This window comes from Arvicola amphibius, chromosome X (assembly GCF_903992535.2).
Source record: "Arvicola amphibius chromosome X, mArvAmp1.2, whole genome shotgun sequence".
NCBI classification, from domain to species: Eukaryota; Metazoa; Chordata; class Mammalia; order Rodentia; family Cricetidae; genus Arvicola; species Arvicola amphibius.
Window position 1 is genome coordinate 68,749,911 of NC_052065.1, and position 14,130 is coordinate 68,764,040.

Sequence of the window (14,130 nt, forward strand, 5' to 3'; positions counted from 1 at the left end):
GCTAACCAGGAAGAGGTTTACCAGTCAGTTTGAGATTGATTTCTTTAGCCATGAACTACAGCCAAAATTCATGGTATATTTGGAAATAGGGCTGTACCATCTAAGCATGGTATTTAAGCAAGGGCAATTCAATAGCTTGTGTTATTTTGGAAACTTGTGTTTCCATGCCTTTCTTTTACTGCTCTGTTTGTATAATAAATTATATCTTCTGGGAGTGATATTGTCTACCGATGCAAGGTCCCTCCGTTTGAAATATTTTTGTTTAAATTAAAAATTTGAAATCAGCTTCTTAACTAGTAGATTTTTTAAAATATATCTATAGTGTAGGATAGCCTACCCACAACACTCTCCTTTACCTAATCCTCTAACGTTCATCTTCACTTACACCTTTAATCACTAGTATTGATCCATCTGCTTTTCATATTGCCTGTGTTCTACTATAATTCCAAAAATATTTAGTTGGTTTGAGAGAAAATAAGCTTCAACATGGCTTTTTTCATACACACTATCTTTGGGTTAGTTCTCCTTGCAGTCCCCTGATTTTCCCAACAACTCTTTTACCATTTTTACCACTTCCCTGGTGTTTTCTCTTCTATTTTCATCTCAGCCATTTTCTATTAATTCTACTCATATATCCTCCATCAATAACCCATGTCTAGTTTTTTATGGCTTCTACTTGTATTCCCAGTTAAACACTTAAAAACAAGAGACTTGAAGCTAGGACTAATATTAGGTAGGATGTATGGTATTTGATTTTGATGAGTTATGTTAGTCAGGATTTTATAGACTGTAATTAGTGAAACCTTTATTTGCATATGTTTAGGGATAACCATTTAGTAGCAGGTGATCATCCCTGAAATAAGCAAGCAAGCAAGCAAGCAAGCAAGCAAGCAAGCAAGCAAGCAAGCAAGCAACAGCAAAAAACAATATGCCAAAAATCAAATCAATCAAACAAACAAAAAAAGCCTGGTTCTCATTCCCTTGGTATCCATTGCCTGATTGAGTGCCAACAGCTCTTCCCTCCTTTTTCACATGGAAGGGCCTTATGAAATTATCATCCATCATGCTGGCATGTCAACAGTTGTGATCTTTGCAGATATTTTCAGACAGCCAAATTGTTCAGATTCATGAGAGATACATCCCATTCCTGTCTAGAAGGAATTTTTATGCAACAGTTTTCCTGGTTCTCAAGCCTTCACAATCTTTCTGTGGCCACTCTGTGATATTCCCTGAATAGTATGTATAAGGACTGGATTACAGATGCCTCATTTGGGGCCAGGAAATCCACAGACATTTACTTTTTCTTTGTATTTTTACTGGTTGTAGATGTTTCCAATAGTCTTCCTCTGCTTAAGAAAGTTTTATTTTTGAAGGTGAAATATAATAGCTGCAATTATCTGTAGGTATAAAGATTTGTACTTGAAAGACATAGGTTAGGAGAACTGGCTGCTCTTCCAGGGTTCTGAGTTCAATTCTAGACAACCACGGTGTATAGATTTTGGGACTGGCTTAGCAAGAGAACATGAGGATTTCTCCTTGTTGGATATGGTCCTGGAGAGGGACAGATGAGGTAATTGAGTCTAATCACAAATAGAGCTTATAGTTGTAGCATTCCTCTGGGTCAGGATCTGGAGGTATGGTGGACAAGAGTTGTCCAGGGTGAAGTTCCTGAGCCATGCTAGGCATGCAAGCAAATGGACATGGCTTCCACCTGCTTCTTGAATGGAAGGGGTGGAGTGGAGAAATCATTTGTTAGTTCTTAAACTTAAACATTGTGCTATTGGAGTGCTTATATATTGAATTGTTTTATTTATTTTCTCATCTAGAACATTCTAGGTTTCAGGTATTACAGTATCACATCTGTATCATTCGAGTTGATTTCATGCAGGGTAACATAGATCTAATTTAATTCTTATACTTGTGAGAATCCTGCTATCCATACAACATTTGTTGAAGGTACTGTCTTTTTTTTCTCATAGAATGCTATCACTGTGAGCATTAACTTCATTGTGTTCTATTCTATTCCTTTGATATGTATGTGGGCTTGGGCTAATACTAGTCCTTTTCAATTAATATGACTACATAGGATAGTTTGAGAAGAGGCATTAATGGCATAATAACTTTGTACTTTCTTCTTAGTTTCACTTTGGCTATTAAGTTTCTTTTTATGTCTATAAAAATTTTTAGGATTCTTTATTTCATTTCTGTTAAGAATATTAAATATTGTTGGATATTGTGTTCTATGTGGAGATTGCTTTTGGTAATATGGCCATTTTGTAATGTTTATCTATAGGCAGAGAGTGCTCAATCACACAGAAACTATATTAATTGCAAAACTGTTTGGTCAATGACTCAGACATATTCCTAGCTAGCTCTTAAATCTTAAATTAAGCCATTTATATCAATCTGTGTATCACCATGATGCTGTGGTATACCAGTAAGGTTCCTAAGGTTCCAACATTTCCTCGTTTGGTAGCTAAATGGAATCTTCTTGACTCTGCCTCCTCTCTCTTTCTTTATCTCTGAATTTTCCACCTGGCTTTACTCTGCTAATACATTGGCTGAAACAGCTTTATTCCTTAACCAATGGTAATAAAACATATTCACAGCATACAGAAGGGACTCTCACATCATCTCCCCTTGTCTGTCTAAATAAAAGGAAGGTTTTAACTTTAACACAATAAAATTACATATACAAAAAGTTATTTAGTAAGAATTATAGTTACAATATTTAGTCCATTTGTATCTAGAAAGTTTCATATCTAATTTATCTTTTATTATAACTAAGGAAAACTATAACTATCCACTTCAACTCTTCAAAGACTGACCCAGAAGGAAATAATATTACCTAAGTAAACCGAAAGTGTATTGTAACCAACTTCCAAAGTTCAAGAACTGACAGAGACATCTTGCTGCCCGGACAGTCACCCAAAGTTCTTCTGTAGTATTGGGGCAGCCGTCTTCAGCCTACAGGCCCATAGTATTCAGCAGACTTTTCCATGAAGCAGGAAAATTGAAGATCTGTTCTTCCTGGTAATGGCAAAGTTCGTTAGTTGCTTCTTTTGTGTCCTGCAGAATGTCTGTCAGTTTCTTCTGTGAAACAGGAACCCTGAAGGATAATCCCTTCTTTTGGAAATCTCAGCAGTCCCTTTTCTATGGGTACTGTATGTCCAGTTCATACAGCATACATAAAGCAGTCCAGGCAAAAGCAGTTTCTTGCCCAAATGGCTAGCTTTGTCACATTGAAGTCAAATTACATTATAAGTTTCTTTGAGACCCATCAACTTCTCTGAAGTAATTGGTGCTGCCAGAAGCAGACATGTCTCATTGTTAAAAAAGTCTAAGTTCACAAAACCTTTAAAGAGCCATATTTTTTAGGTCTGTGGAGTGTTGAAGAGTACCTATCTAACTGAAATATATCTCTATATATTTAGAAAACCTAACTAACATAATTAAAAATTGATTGTTACAGATGACTATTAATCTATAATTTTTTAACCTTTAAATTGTGCTTTATTCAGAGACTGAGTGAGCTGAGAAGACAGTGTAGTAAAACCAGTCCTAGAAAAAAATGGGCTTACACATCATCTCCAGCCAGCAGACTTTACAGGGGGAGGAAGAGGGACAGTGATAGTAGTTATTTATCCCAGAGCTCAGTCTTAGTCTCCAAATGAGGTGGCCAGCCACACTTCTGAGATTTATGGTGGCCATGTCATCCTTTCCACTCTTTGCTTTGGAGGTACTGAGTCTAATAATCACAGGCTGGTACTGCCTCACACGCCTCTAGGAGTACCCAGGTTGGGAGGTTAACTCAAAACAAACCAACCCTTACCTGTGTTTATGTTAAATAGTAACATGTCTGTGCAGATGCTTTCTACACTATGAAGCACAAATATGCTTATAAAGTAGCATATAAAACTGCACTTATCAGTCCTTCCTGTTCCCTCATTACTCATGTATACATATTCTGGGGCCAGTGGGTGGAAACTCCCTGAATTCTCATCATAATAATCCTACATGTGCCTATAATATTCTGAGAACTTTGTGTGCACTCTTTAGAAGGCTGGGTGATGCAATGGATGAGATTTTTCCAGAAGATCATCTGACAGCATTATTTAGGAGGTACTGAGAAGCAGGGAGATTTGAAGCAGAAAATGCGATTGGAAGGCAGGAACTGAGTTTAGGCCTCAGGGAAGCAAAACAGAGAGGTGAAGGGTAGAATTAAAGGTGGTGGCATTAAGCTGAGGAGCAGAGGGGCTAGCTCTAGTCTCAGCCTCACTCAGCACAGAGACTCTTTTTGCAAGAGAGAGTGACACGGTGTGAACAAAAAGTGGGGTCAATGGAAGGATACTCAGGAGGGCAAGCAGAGAGATAAGAAACAAGAGTGAATGGGTAAAGAATGGGCAAAATTATATGTACGTAAAAAGGCCATAAGGAGATTTACTACTTCTTTATGTTAAGTAAATAAAATAAAGGTTGCATCGGGAGGTTGTGTGTGTTGAAAAGACCAGTTTGGCAATCCAGTTAAGTGAACCACAATGCTTGCATGATTGAAACTGAGAAAGAATTCTCCTGGGTTCAAGACCATTTACAGTTCTGTTGTTTGTTTTTCTTCGGTTCGGTTTGGCTTGGCTAAGCATGGTAGGTCGTCAGAGTGGCAAGTGGAAGACGATTTACAGGAAAAAGAGCCTGAGACATCACTCCTCCTCTATGGCAGTAGCAATGGGGATGAGGACAAACAAGCTCCCCCCACTCTCTCTTAAAATCCCAGTTGGGGATGTACCAGATACCACCAGTGGCCACAAACAAGCAACATGGCTTGATTTCACCAAGGGTTAAGTTAAAGCAAGAAGGTTTTGCCTTCTAGGTATCCAAATACCATTGAAGCAGAGTCTTTCTTTCTTCCTTCCTCCCTTTCTTTCTTCCTTCCTTTCTTTCTTTCTTTCTTTCTTTCTTTCTTTCTTTCTTTCTTTCTTTCTTTCTTTCTTTACTTCTTTCTTTCTTTCTTTCTTTCTTTCTTTCTTATTTGTACTTATTATTATTTTTTTATTAAAAATTTCCACCTCCTCCCCACCTTCCATTTTCTCCCCCAACCCCCACTCAACTCCCCCTCCCTCTCCAGTCCGAAGAGCAGTAAGGGTTCCCTGCCCTATGGAAAGTCCAAGGTCCTCCTCACTCCATCCAGGTCTAGGAAAGTGAGCATCCAAACAGGCTAGCCCCCCCAAGCCAGTACATGCAGTAGGATCAAAACCCAGTGCCATTGTCCTTGGTTTCTCAGCAGCCCTCATTGTTTAGGGAGTCCGTTTTTAACCCATGCTTTTTCAGTCCCAGTCCAGCTGGCCTTGGTGAGCTCCGATTAGATAAGCCCCACCATCTCAGTGGGTGGGTGCAACCCTCGTAGTCCTGACTTCCTTGCTCATGTTCTCCCTCCTTCTGCTCCTCATTTGGACCTTGGGAGCTCAGTCCGGTGCTCCAATGTGGGGCTCTGTCTCTATCTCCATCCATCGCTAGATAAAAGTTCTATGGTAATATGAAAGATATTCATCAGTATGGCTATAGATTTGGGCCATTTCAGGCTCCCTCTCCTCAGCAGCCCAAGGAACTAGCTGGGGATATCTCCCTGGATACCTGGGAACCCCTCTAGAGTCAAGTCTCTTGCCAACCCGAAAATGGTTCCCTTAATTAAGATATATACTTCTCTGCTCCCATATCCATCCTTCCTTTATCCCAACCATCCCATTCCCCCAAGCTCCCCATCTTTCTCTGTAGTGAGAACTACAGGCAGGCCTGCTTTTCAACCCACCCGGCTCCCACACAGCTAGTTTTACACCTGAAATAACAACACACAAACTGTATTCATTTAAAAACTGCCTGGCCCATTAGTTTCAGCCTCCTACTAGCTAATTCTCACATCTCTTGTTTTAACCCATATCTAACAATCTATATAGCATCATGAGGTGGTGGCTTACCAGGGAGATTCTAGCATATGTCCATCTTGTGATGGCGCTTCATCACATCTGACCCAGAGAGGAGAGGCATAGCGATTGCCCGAGGCATCTGCCTCACTCCCAGCATTCTGTTCTGTCTACTCCACCCACCTAAATCCTGCCCTATCAAAAAGCCAGGATAGTTTCTTTATTAACCAATGAGAGTCCTCCATCATTTCCCCTTTTTCTGTATAAACAAAAAAGAAGGCTTTCACTTTAACATAGCAAAATTATATATAACAAAACGGTTATCAAGTAAGAATTACAGTTACAGTATTTATATCTATTTTATCTTTTATCATAACAAAGGAAAACAACTATAACTATCTATCTATTCTTCAACTCCATCAAAGACTCCAGAAGGATATAATATTACCTAAGTAAATGAGAAGTAAGCCACTTACAAAACTCTAGAAACCACAGAGATCTCGCTGCCTGGACAGTCATCCAAAGTTCCTCTGTACCATTGGGGCATCCATCTTCGGCCTTCAGGCCCATGGTATCCAGAGACATTTCCATGAAGCAGGAAATTTCAAAGGCAGTTCAGTCACTATCTGTTGTGTCCTTCAGAATGTCTCGCAGACTCTTTCATAAGTCAGGAACCCCGAAAGACCATCTCACCTTTAGGCAAGTTCAGCAGTCCTCTCTCTGAGGGTTCTCTGTGTCCAGTTTATGCAGTAGTCCAGGCAAGAGCAGTTTCTTGCCCAAATGGCTAACAAAGTCCATAAGGAGCCTCTTCGATGCCCATCTTCCTCTTGAAGTAGATTGGTGCTGCCAGGAGCAGACATGTCTCATCCTGAAAAGCCTTAAGTTATCAAAACATTAAATGCCAATTTTTGTAGTCTTTAAAAAATATGAAGAATGCCTATCTAAGTGAAATATATCTCTATATATCTAGAAAATCTAACTAACATGACTACAAGTTTTACTATTATTGATGATTATCCATTAGCAACCTATATTTCCTAATTACACATTACATTTTTAAATGAACTACACAATCACAATACCTTAATCAATATCAGAAATACATATACATATAGCAAAATTGACCTTAAATTAAAATCACTAAAGCAAAATCCATACCAATGCAAATTATTCATATCTATCATATCCCCCTTTAAATGTAAAAGAACATTTATAAACAATATTTGGGAATATGGGTGCTACTATTTCTCTCCAAACTGCTTCCTGCTGAATGGGGGCGCTGTTATTTAGGTCTTTCATGGTATATAACCTGTGTGCTGTGTACATCTCAGTCAGCAGTTGAGCAAAGTAATTTTTTGAGGGTGTTCACAGCAACCTTTCAGGAGGGCGTGGTCTATCATACCATATTAGGATAGAAGCAATCCACAGGGTTTCATTTTCTGTAAAAACAAAAGAAGAATCTCTTTTCCAAAGTATCATATCCTTAGATGCAAATTCTAAAGTCAAGGTATTTTCAAAATATCTATCTTGGATTAGTTCAGCAGCATTTGTAAACAAATATCTTTTAGCAGCTCTTGCTCCTTCGTCAGCATTCAAACAATTCAAAGAGAGCATAATAGCATACAGTATCAAAATACTCTGTGTATTTTCCATCTTTGTGCAGCTTTGTTTTAACCTCTATTTCTTTTATTTTTACTTTTACTTTTTGAGACAGGTTCTCTGTATATGTTTGTCCTGGAATAACTCTGCAGACCAGGCTGTCCTTGAACTCTTAGAGATCCCTCTGTCTCTGCCTCCACAGTGCTGGGATTAAAAGTGTGTGGTAGAACACCTTGAACTCACAGAGATCTGTCTGTCTCTGCCTCCCAGGCATTGGGATTAAAGGCATGTGCTACCACACCTTGAAGTCACAGAGGTCAATCTACCTCTGCCTCCCAAGTGTTGGGATTAAAGGTGTGTACTACCACACCCAACTACTTCCTTTTTTCTCTTTTTTTCTTTTAAGAACTTTAACCTTTAGCCTGCTTATATTTTTAACCCATAGTAAACCATTTAGACATTTTCTTCAACTTTGAATCTTTCCTTTACTGTATATCTCTCTTTTTGTGACCACATAAGTCTTTAATTTATGAAACAATATTGGTAGGACTAAAGCTGTGACATTGGCTGCTGGATCCAGCCCATTCCTTAACTTTCCAGCCTCATGGCAGAGGTACTGGCTGTAGCCATTTTTATTGCCACAACTCTATGGCTTTTCAAGGTCCCTGCCAGCAAGCAAGCTGCTGCATTCTGATCACAGACCACACTCATTTGGATTGCCTGCCTGAAAGAGTCAGAGTTTGTCCTGGCAGGACTGCCCAGAAAACCAGCATTTTAAAACAGCTCAATTTTCTCCTGCTACAGCTGAAATCCGAAAAGCATGCAGTTGGCTTTTTATCAATACTATGTAAGTGTTTCGTGGCAGGACCTCTTAAGAGCTGCAGGGTTTTGCAGCTAAAGCTGAGTCAGTAAGCCTCTCTTAGATGAGAGCGCTGGCTTGATCTAGCAAACAGAGCAGACCCGAGAAATTGCTGCTACCAAGAAAACGTGCTTTACTCTATTCTTTCCCAAGCTTTCTCAGGCTTTCTGTGGATTCAATTATCCACGTTGGGTGCCATTCTGAAGTGAGAGCTGCAGGCAGGCCTGCTTTTCATCCCACCTGGCTCCCACACAGATAGTTTTACACCCGAAATAACAACACACAAACTGTATTCATTTAAAAACTGCCTGGCCCATTGGTTTCAGCCTCCTACTAGCTAATTCTCACATCTCTTGCTTTAACCCCTATCTAACGATCTATGTAGCACCACGAGGTGGTGGCTTACTGGAGAGATTCTAACATATGTCCATCTTGGGCTGGAGCTTCATCACATCTGACCCAGAGAGGAGAGGCATAGCGATTGCCTGAGGCATCTGCCTCACTCCCAGCATTCTGTTCTGTCTACTCCATCCACCTAAATCCTGCCCTATCAAAAAGCCAAGACAGTTTCTTTATTAACTAATGAGAGTCCTCCATCATTCCTCTTCACACTTTTCTCTCTCCATCTCCCCTTACCCCCATCCCACCTCACACCAAAGTTCTCAATTTTTACTCAGCAATCTTGTCTACTTCCAATATCCAGGAGGATAAATATATGTTTTTCTTTGGGTTCACCTTCTTATTTAGCTTCTCTAGGATCACGAATTATAGGCTCAATGTCCATTATTAATGGCTAGAAACCAATTATGAGTGAGTACATCCCATTTTCATCTTTTTGGGTCTGGGTTACCTCACCCAGGATAGTGTCTTCTATTTCCACCCATTTGCATGCAAAATTCAAGATGTCATTGTTTTTCACCGCTGAGTAGTACTCTAATATGCATATGCTCCACACTTTCTTCATCCATTCTTCCATTGAAGGGCATCTAGGTTGTTTCCAGGTTCTGGCTATTGCAAACAATGCTGCTATGAACATAGTTGAACAAATGCTTTTTCTAATATGATAGGGCATCTCTTTGGTATATTCCCAAGAGTGGAATTGATGGATCCTGGGGTAGGTTGATCCCAAATTTTCTGAGAAACCACCACACTGCTTTCCAAAATGGTTGCACAAGTTTGCAGTCACACCAGCAATGGATGAGTGTACCCCTTACTCTACAACCTCTCCAGCAAAGGCTATTATTGGTGTTTTGATTTTAGCCATTCTGAAAGGTGTAAGATGGTATCTCAAAGTTGTTTTGATTTGCATTTCCCTGATTGCTAAGGAGGTTGAGCATGACCTTAAGTGTCTTTTGGCCATTTAAACTTATTCTGTTGAGATTTCTCTGTTCAGTTCAGTGCACCATTTTTAATTGGGTTAATTAGCATTTTAAAGTCTAGTTTCTTGAGTTCTTTATTTATTTTGGATATCAGACCTTTGTCTGTTGTGGGGTTGGTGAAGATCTTCTCGCAGTCAATAGGTAGTCTTTTTGTCTTAGTGACAGTGTCCTTTGCTTTACGGAAACTTCTCAGCTTCAGGAGGTCCCATTCATCCAATGTTGCCCTTAATGTCTGTGCTGCTGGGGTTATATGTAGAAAGCCATCTCCTGTGCCCAAATGTTGTAGAGTACTTCCCACTTTCTCTTCTATCAGGTTCAGTGTGGTCAGATTTATATTGAGGTCCTTAATCCATTTGGACTTGAGTTTTGTGCATGGTGATAGATATGGACCTATTTTCATTCTTCTACAGGTTGATATCCAGTTATGCCAGCACCATTTGTTGAAGATGCTTTCTTTATTCCATTCTGTACTTTTAGCTCCTTTATTGAAAATCAGGTGTTCATACGTTTGTGGGTTAAGATCTGGGTCTTCTATTTGCTTCCATTGGTTGACTTCTCTGTTTTTATGCCAATACCAAGCTGTTTTCAATACTGTAGCTCTGTAATAGAGTTTGAGGTCAGGCATGGTAATGCCTCCAGAAGTTCCTTTATTGTATAAGATTGTTTTGGCTATCCTGGGTTTTTTGTTTCTCCATATAAAGTTGATTATTGTCCTGTCAATATCTGTGAAGAATTTTGATGGGACCTTGATGGGGATTGCATTGAATCTATAGATTGCCTATGGTAAAACTGCCATTTTTAATATGTTGATCCTCCCAATCCAAGAGCGAGGGGGAATCCTTCCATTTTCTGGTATCCTCTTCAATTTCTTTCTTAAAAGACTTAAAGTTCTTGTCAAATAGGTCTTTCACTTCCTTGGTTAGAGTTACCCCAAGATAATTTATGCTATTTGTGGCTATTGTGAAAGGTTATGCTTCTCTGATTTCCTTCTCTGCTTCCTTATCCTTTGTGTATAGGAGGGCAACTAATTTTTTGGAGTTGATCTTGTATCTTGCCACATTACTAAAGGTGTTTATTAGCTGTAGGAGATCTTTGGTTTAGTTTTTGGAGTTGCTTATTTACACTATCATGTCATCTGCAAATAACGAAAGTCCCAAAGGTTTGAGTATGTTGTGCCTTTATTGTCATTAAATTCAAAGAACACTTTAATTTCTTTATTTCTTCCTTGACCCAGGAGTGGTTCAGTATTTGACTGTTTAGTTTCCATGTGTTTGTAGGCTTTCTGTGGGGAGCATTGTTGTTGAATTTTAACTTTAATCCATGGTGATCTGATAAGACACAGGTGATTACTAATACTTTTTGTAACTGTGGAAGTTTGCTTTGTTACCGAGTATGTGGTCAATTTTTGAGAAGGTTGCATAAACCGCAGAGAAGAAGGTATATTCTTTCCTATTTGGGTGGAATGTTCTATAGATGTGTTTTAGTCCATTTGATTCATTACTTCCATTAATTCTCTTATTTCTCTGTTAGGTTTCTGTCTGATTGAACTGTCCATTGGTGAGAGAGAAATATTGAAGTCTCCCACTATTAGTGTGTGGGGTTTGATGTATGCCTTAAGTTCTACTAACATTCCTTTTACATAAGTGGGTGCTTTTATATTAGGGGCATAGATATTCAGGACTGAGTCTTCATCCTGATGAATTGTTCCTGTTATGAGTATAAAAGGTCCCTTTCCATCTCTTCTGATTGATTTTAGTTTGAATTCAACTTTGTTAGAAATTAGTATGGCCACACCTGCTTGTTTCTTAGGTCCATTGCTTGATAAACCTTCTTCCAACACTTTACTCTGAGTATATGTCTGTCTTTGTGGTTGAGGTGTGTTTCTTTAAACAGCAGAATGTTTGATCCTGTTTTCGTATCCAATCTCTTAGCCTGTGTCTTTTTATAGGTAAGTTGAGTCCAATGATATTAAGTGATATTAATGACCAGTGGTTATTAACTCCGGTCATTTTTTTTTTTTGGTAGTGGGGTTTGTGTGTTTCCTTTCTTCAAGTTGTGCTGGTGAAGGGTTGCTAGATATCTGCGTTATTGTGGGCAATGTTTGACTCCTTGATTTGTGATTTTCCTTCTATTACTTTCTGTAAGGCTAGATTTGTGGCTATGTATTGTTTAAATTTGTTTTTGTCCTGAAATATCTTGTTTTCTCCATCGATGGTGAATGCAAGCTTCGCTGGGTATAGTAGCCTGGGCTTGCATCCATGTTCTCTTAGTGTCTGTAGCACATCTATCTAAGACCTCCTGGCTTTCATGGTTTCCATTGAGAAGTCAGGTGTAATTCTGACAGGTTTCCCTTTATATGTTACCTGCCCTTTTTCCTTTGCGGCTCTTATTATCTGTTCTTTATTCTGTATGTTTTGTGTTTTGATTGTTATATTGCGTGGGGATGCTTTCTTTTGATCCAGTCTATTTGGTGTTCTGTAGGCTTCTTGTTTCTTCATAGGAATATCCTTCTTTAGGTTCGGGATGTTTTCTTTAAAAATTTTGTTGAATATATTTTCTGGGCATTTAAGCTGTAATTCTTCTCCTTCTTCTACCTCTGTTATTCTTAGGTTTGGTCTTTTTACAGTGTCCCAGATTTCCTGGATGTTTTGTGTTAAGAATTTGTTGGATTTGTTTTGTTCTTTAATCAGTGAGTTTATTTCCTCTATAGTATCCTCAGTGTCTGAGATTGTTTCTTCTATCTCTTGTATTCTGTTGGTAATACTTGTCTCTGTAGTTTCTGTTCATTTACCAAGAATTTCCATTTCCAGTCTTCCCTCGGATTGTGTTTTCTTCATTATCTCCATTTCATTTTTCAAGTCTTGAACTGTTTCCCTTATCTGTTTGATTGCTTTTTCTTGTTTTTCTTTGGTATCTTTGAGAGATTTATTAATTTCATCTAACTTTTTGTCATCTCCATTTCTTTATGGCAGTTTTTTCACCTCCTGTTTAAGGTCCTCTATTATTTTCATAAGGTACTGTTTAAAGTCGATTTCTTCTATTTCTTCTGGATTAGGGTGTTCAATTTTTGTTGTTTTGGGATCTTTGGATTTTGGTGATGCCATGTTGCCTTTCAGGTTGTTGGAGGAATTCTTGCATTGGTGCCTGCCCATCTCTTCCTTCAAATGGAGCCAGGAGCGACTTGGTGTTTTGGTTCAATCTTTGCTGTGACTGAGTCTGGTTGGATCTCCTCAGTGCAGGAGCAGGAACTGTTCCTGACTGGATGGAACTCCTCAGCACTGAAACAGGGATGTTTGATAGCCCAAGGATACCACAGACCAAAGGGCAAATGTGGGGGCAGGGCGGGGTCAAGTAGAACACAGCAGACCCTGCAGCACAAGCTGAAGGTGCCTGCACTCCCTGGCAGGCATCTTCAGCCTCTATCCCCTCTGGGTGGATGGCCTTGGTGCAGGAGCAGGAAACTGTTCCTGAGCCAAGGACCTTGCATACACTAGGGCAGTCTTGTGGGAGGCAGGGACATATGTAACAAAGACACCCCTGCAGCAGGAGCAGGGGAAGGGGGGCTGTGCTCTCTTCTGGGACAGGCTGCCCCGGGATAGCACACACTCACCCGTCCGGATGGAACTCCTCACCACTGAATCAGGGATGCCTGGTAGCCCAAAGGACACTGCTGACAAAAGGGTGAACGTGAGGGCAGGGCAGGGTCAAGTAGAACACAGCAGACCCTGAAGCACAAGCTGAGGGTGCCTGAAGTCCCTTGCAGGGATCTTCTGGCCTGCCTGGCAGGCAGCCTCTCACCCCTCTGGGTGGGTGGCCTTGGTGCAGGAACAGGAAACTGTTCCTGAGCCAAGGACCTTGCAGACACCCAAAGCAGAATCTTTCTGAGACATACTGCTTACCATAAAGTAGCTAATATTCATTAAATGTGGTATCTTGAATAAGAAGCGTGCCCATAGGCTCATATATTTGAATGTTTGGTCCCCAGTTGGTGGAACTGTTTGGGAAACATTAGAACATGTGGCTTGTTGTTCTCTCTTACACACCTCAAAAGTTGCCCGACTTGGTCACTGAAGTACTGACAGAGCCATGTAAATTTATTGGGAAGGGCTTCTTTTCTCATTACTATCAGCATGCAATTGTTTATTCATTAAGTGCTTGCAAGCTCTAATTCAAAGGCTGTGGTCCAGCAGCACCTTTCACAGTGTCCCCTATAGTGGCAAGTGAGTCCATGGTCAGGAACTGGGAGGGAAATCCTAGCTTTGCAGTTCAGGGCCTCAAAGTCAATGGGTGAAGCACAAGCAAAGTCCAAGAGAGCTTTCTGGCACAGCTGATGTTTGCAATTATTACTGGTGCACAGGTTAGGGGAAACTGAGTCATA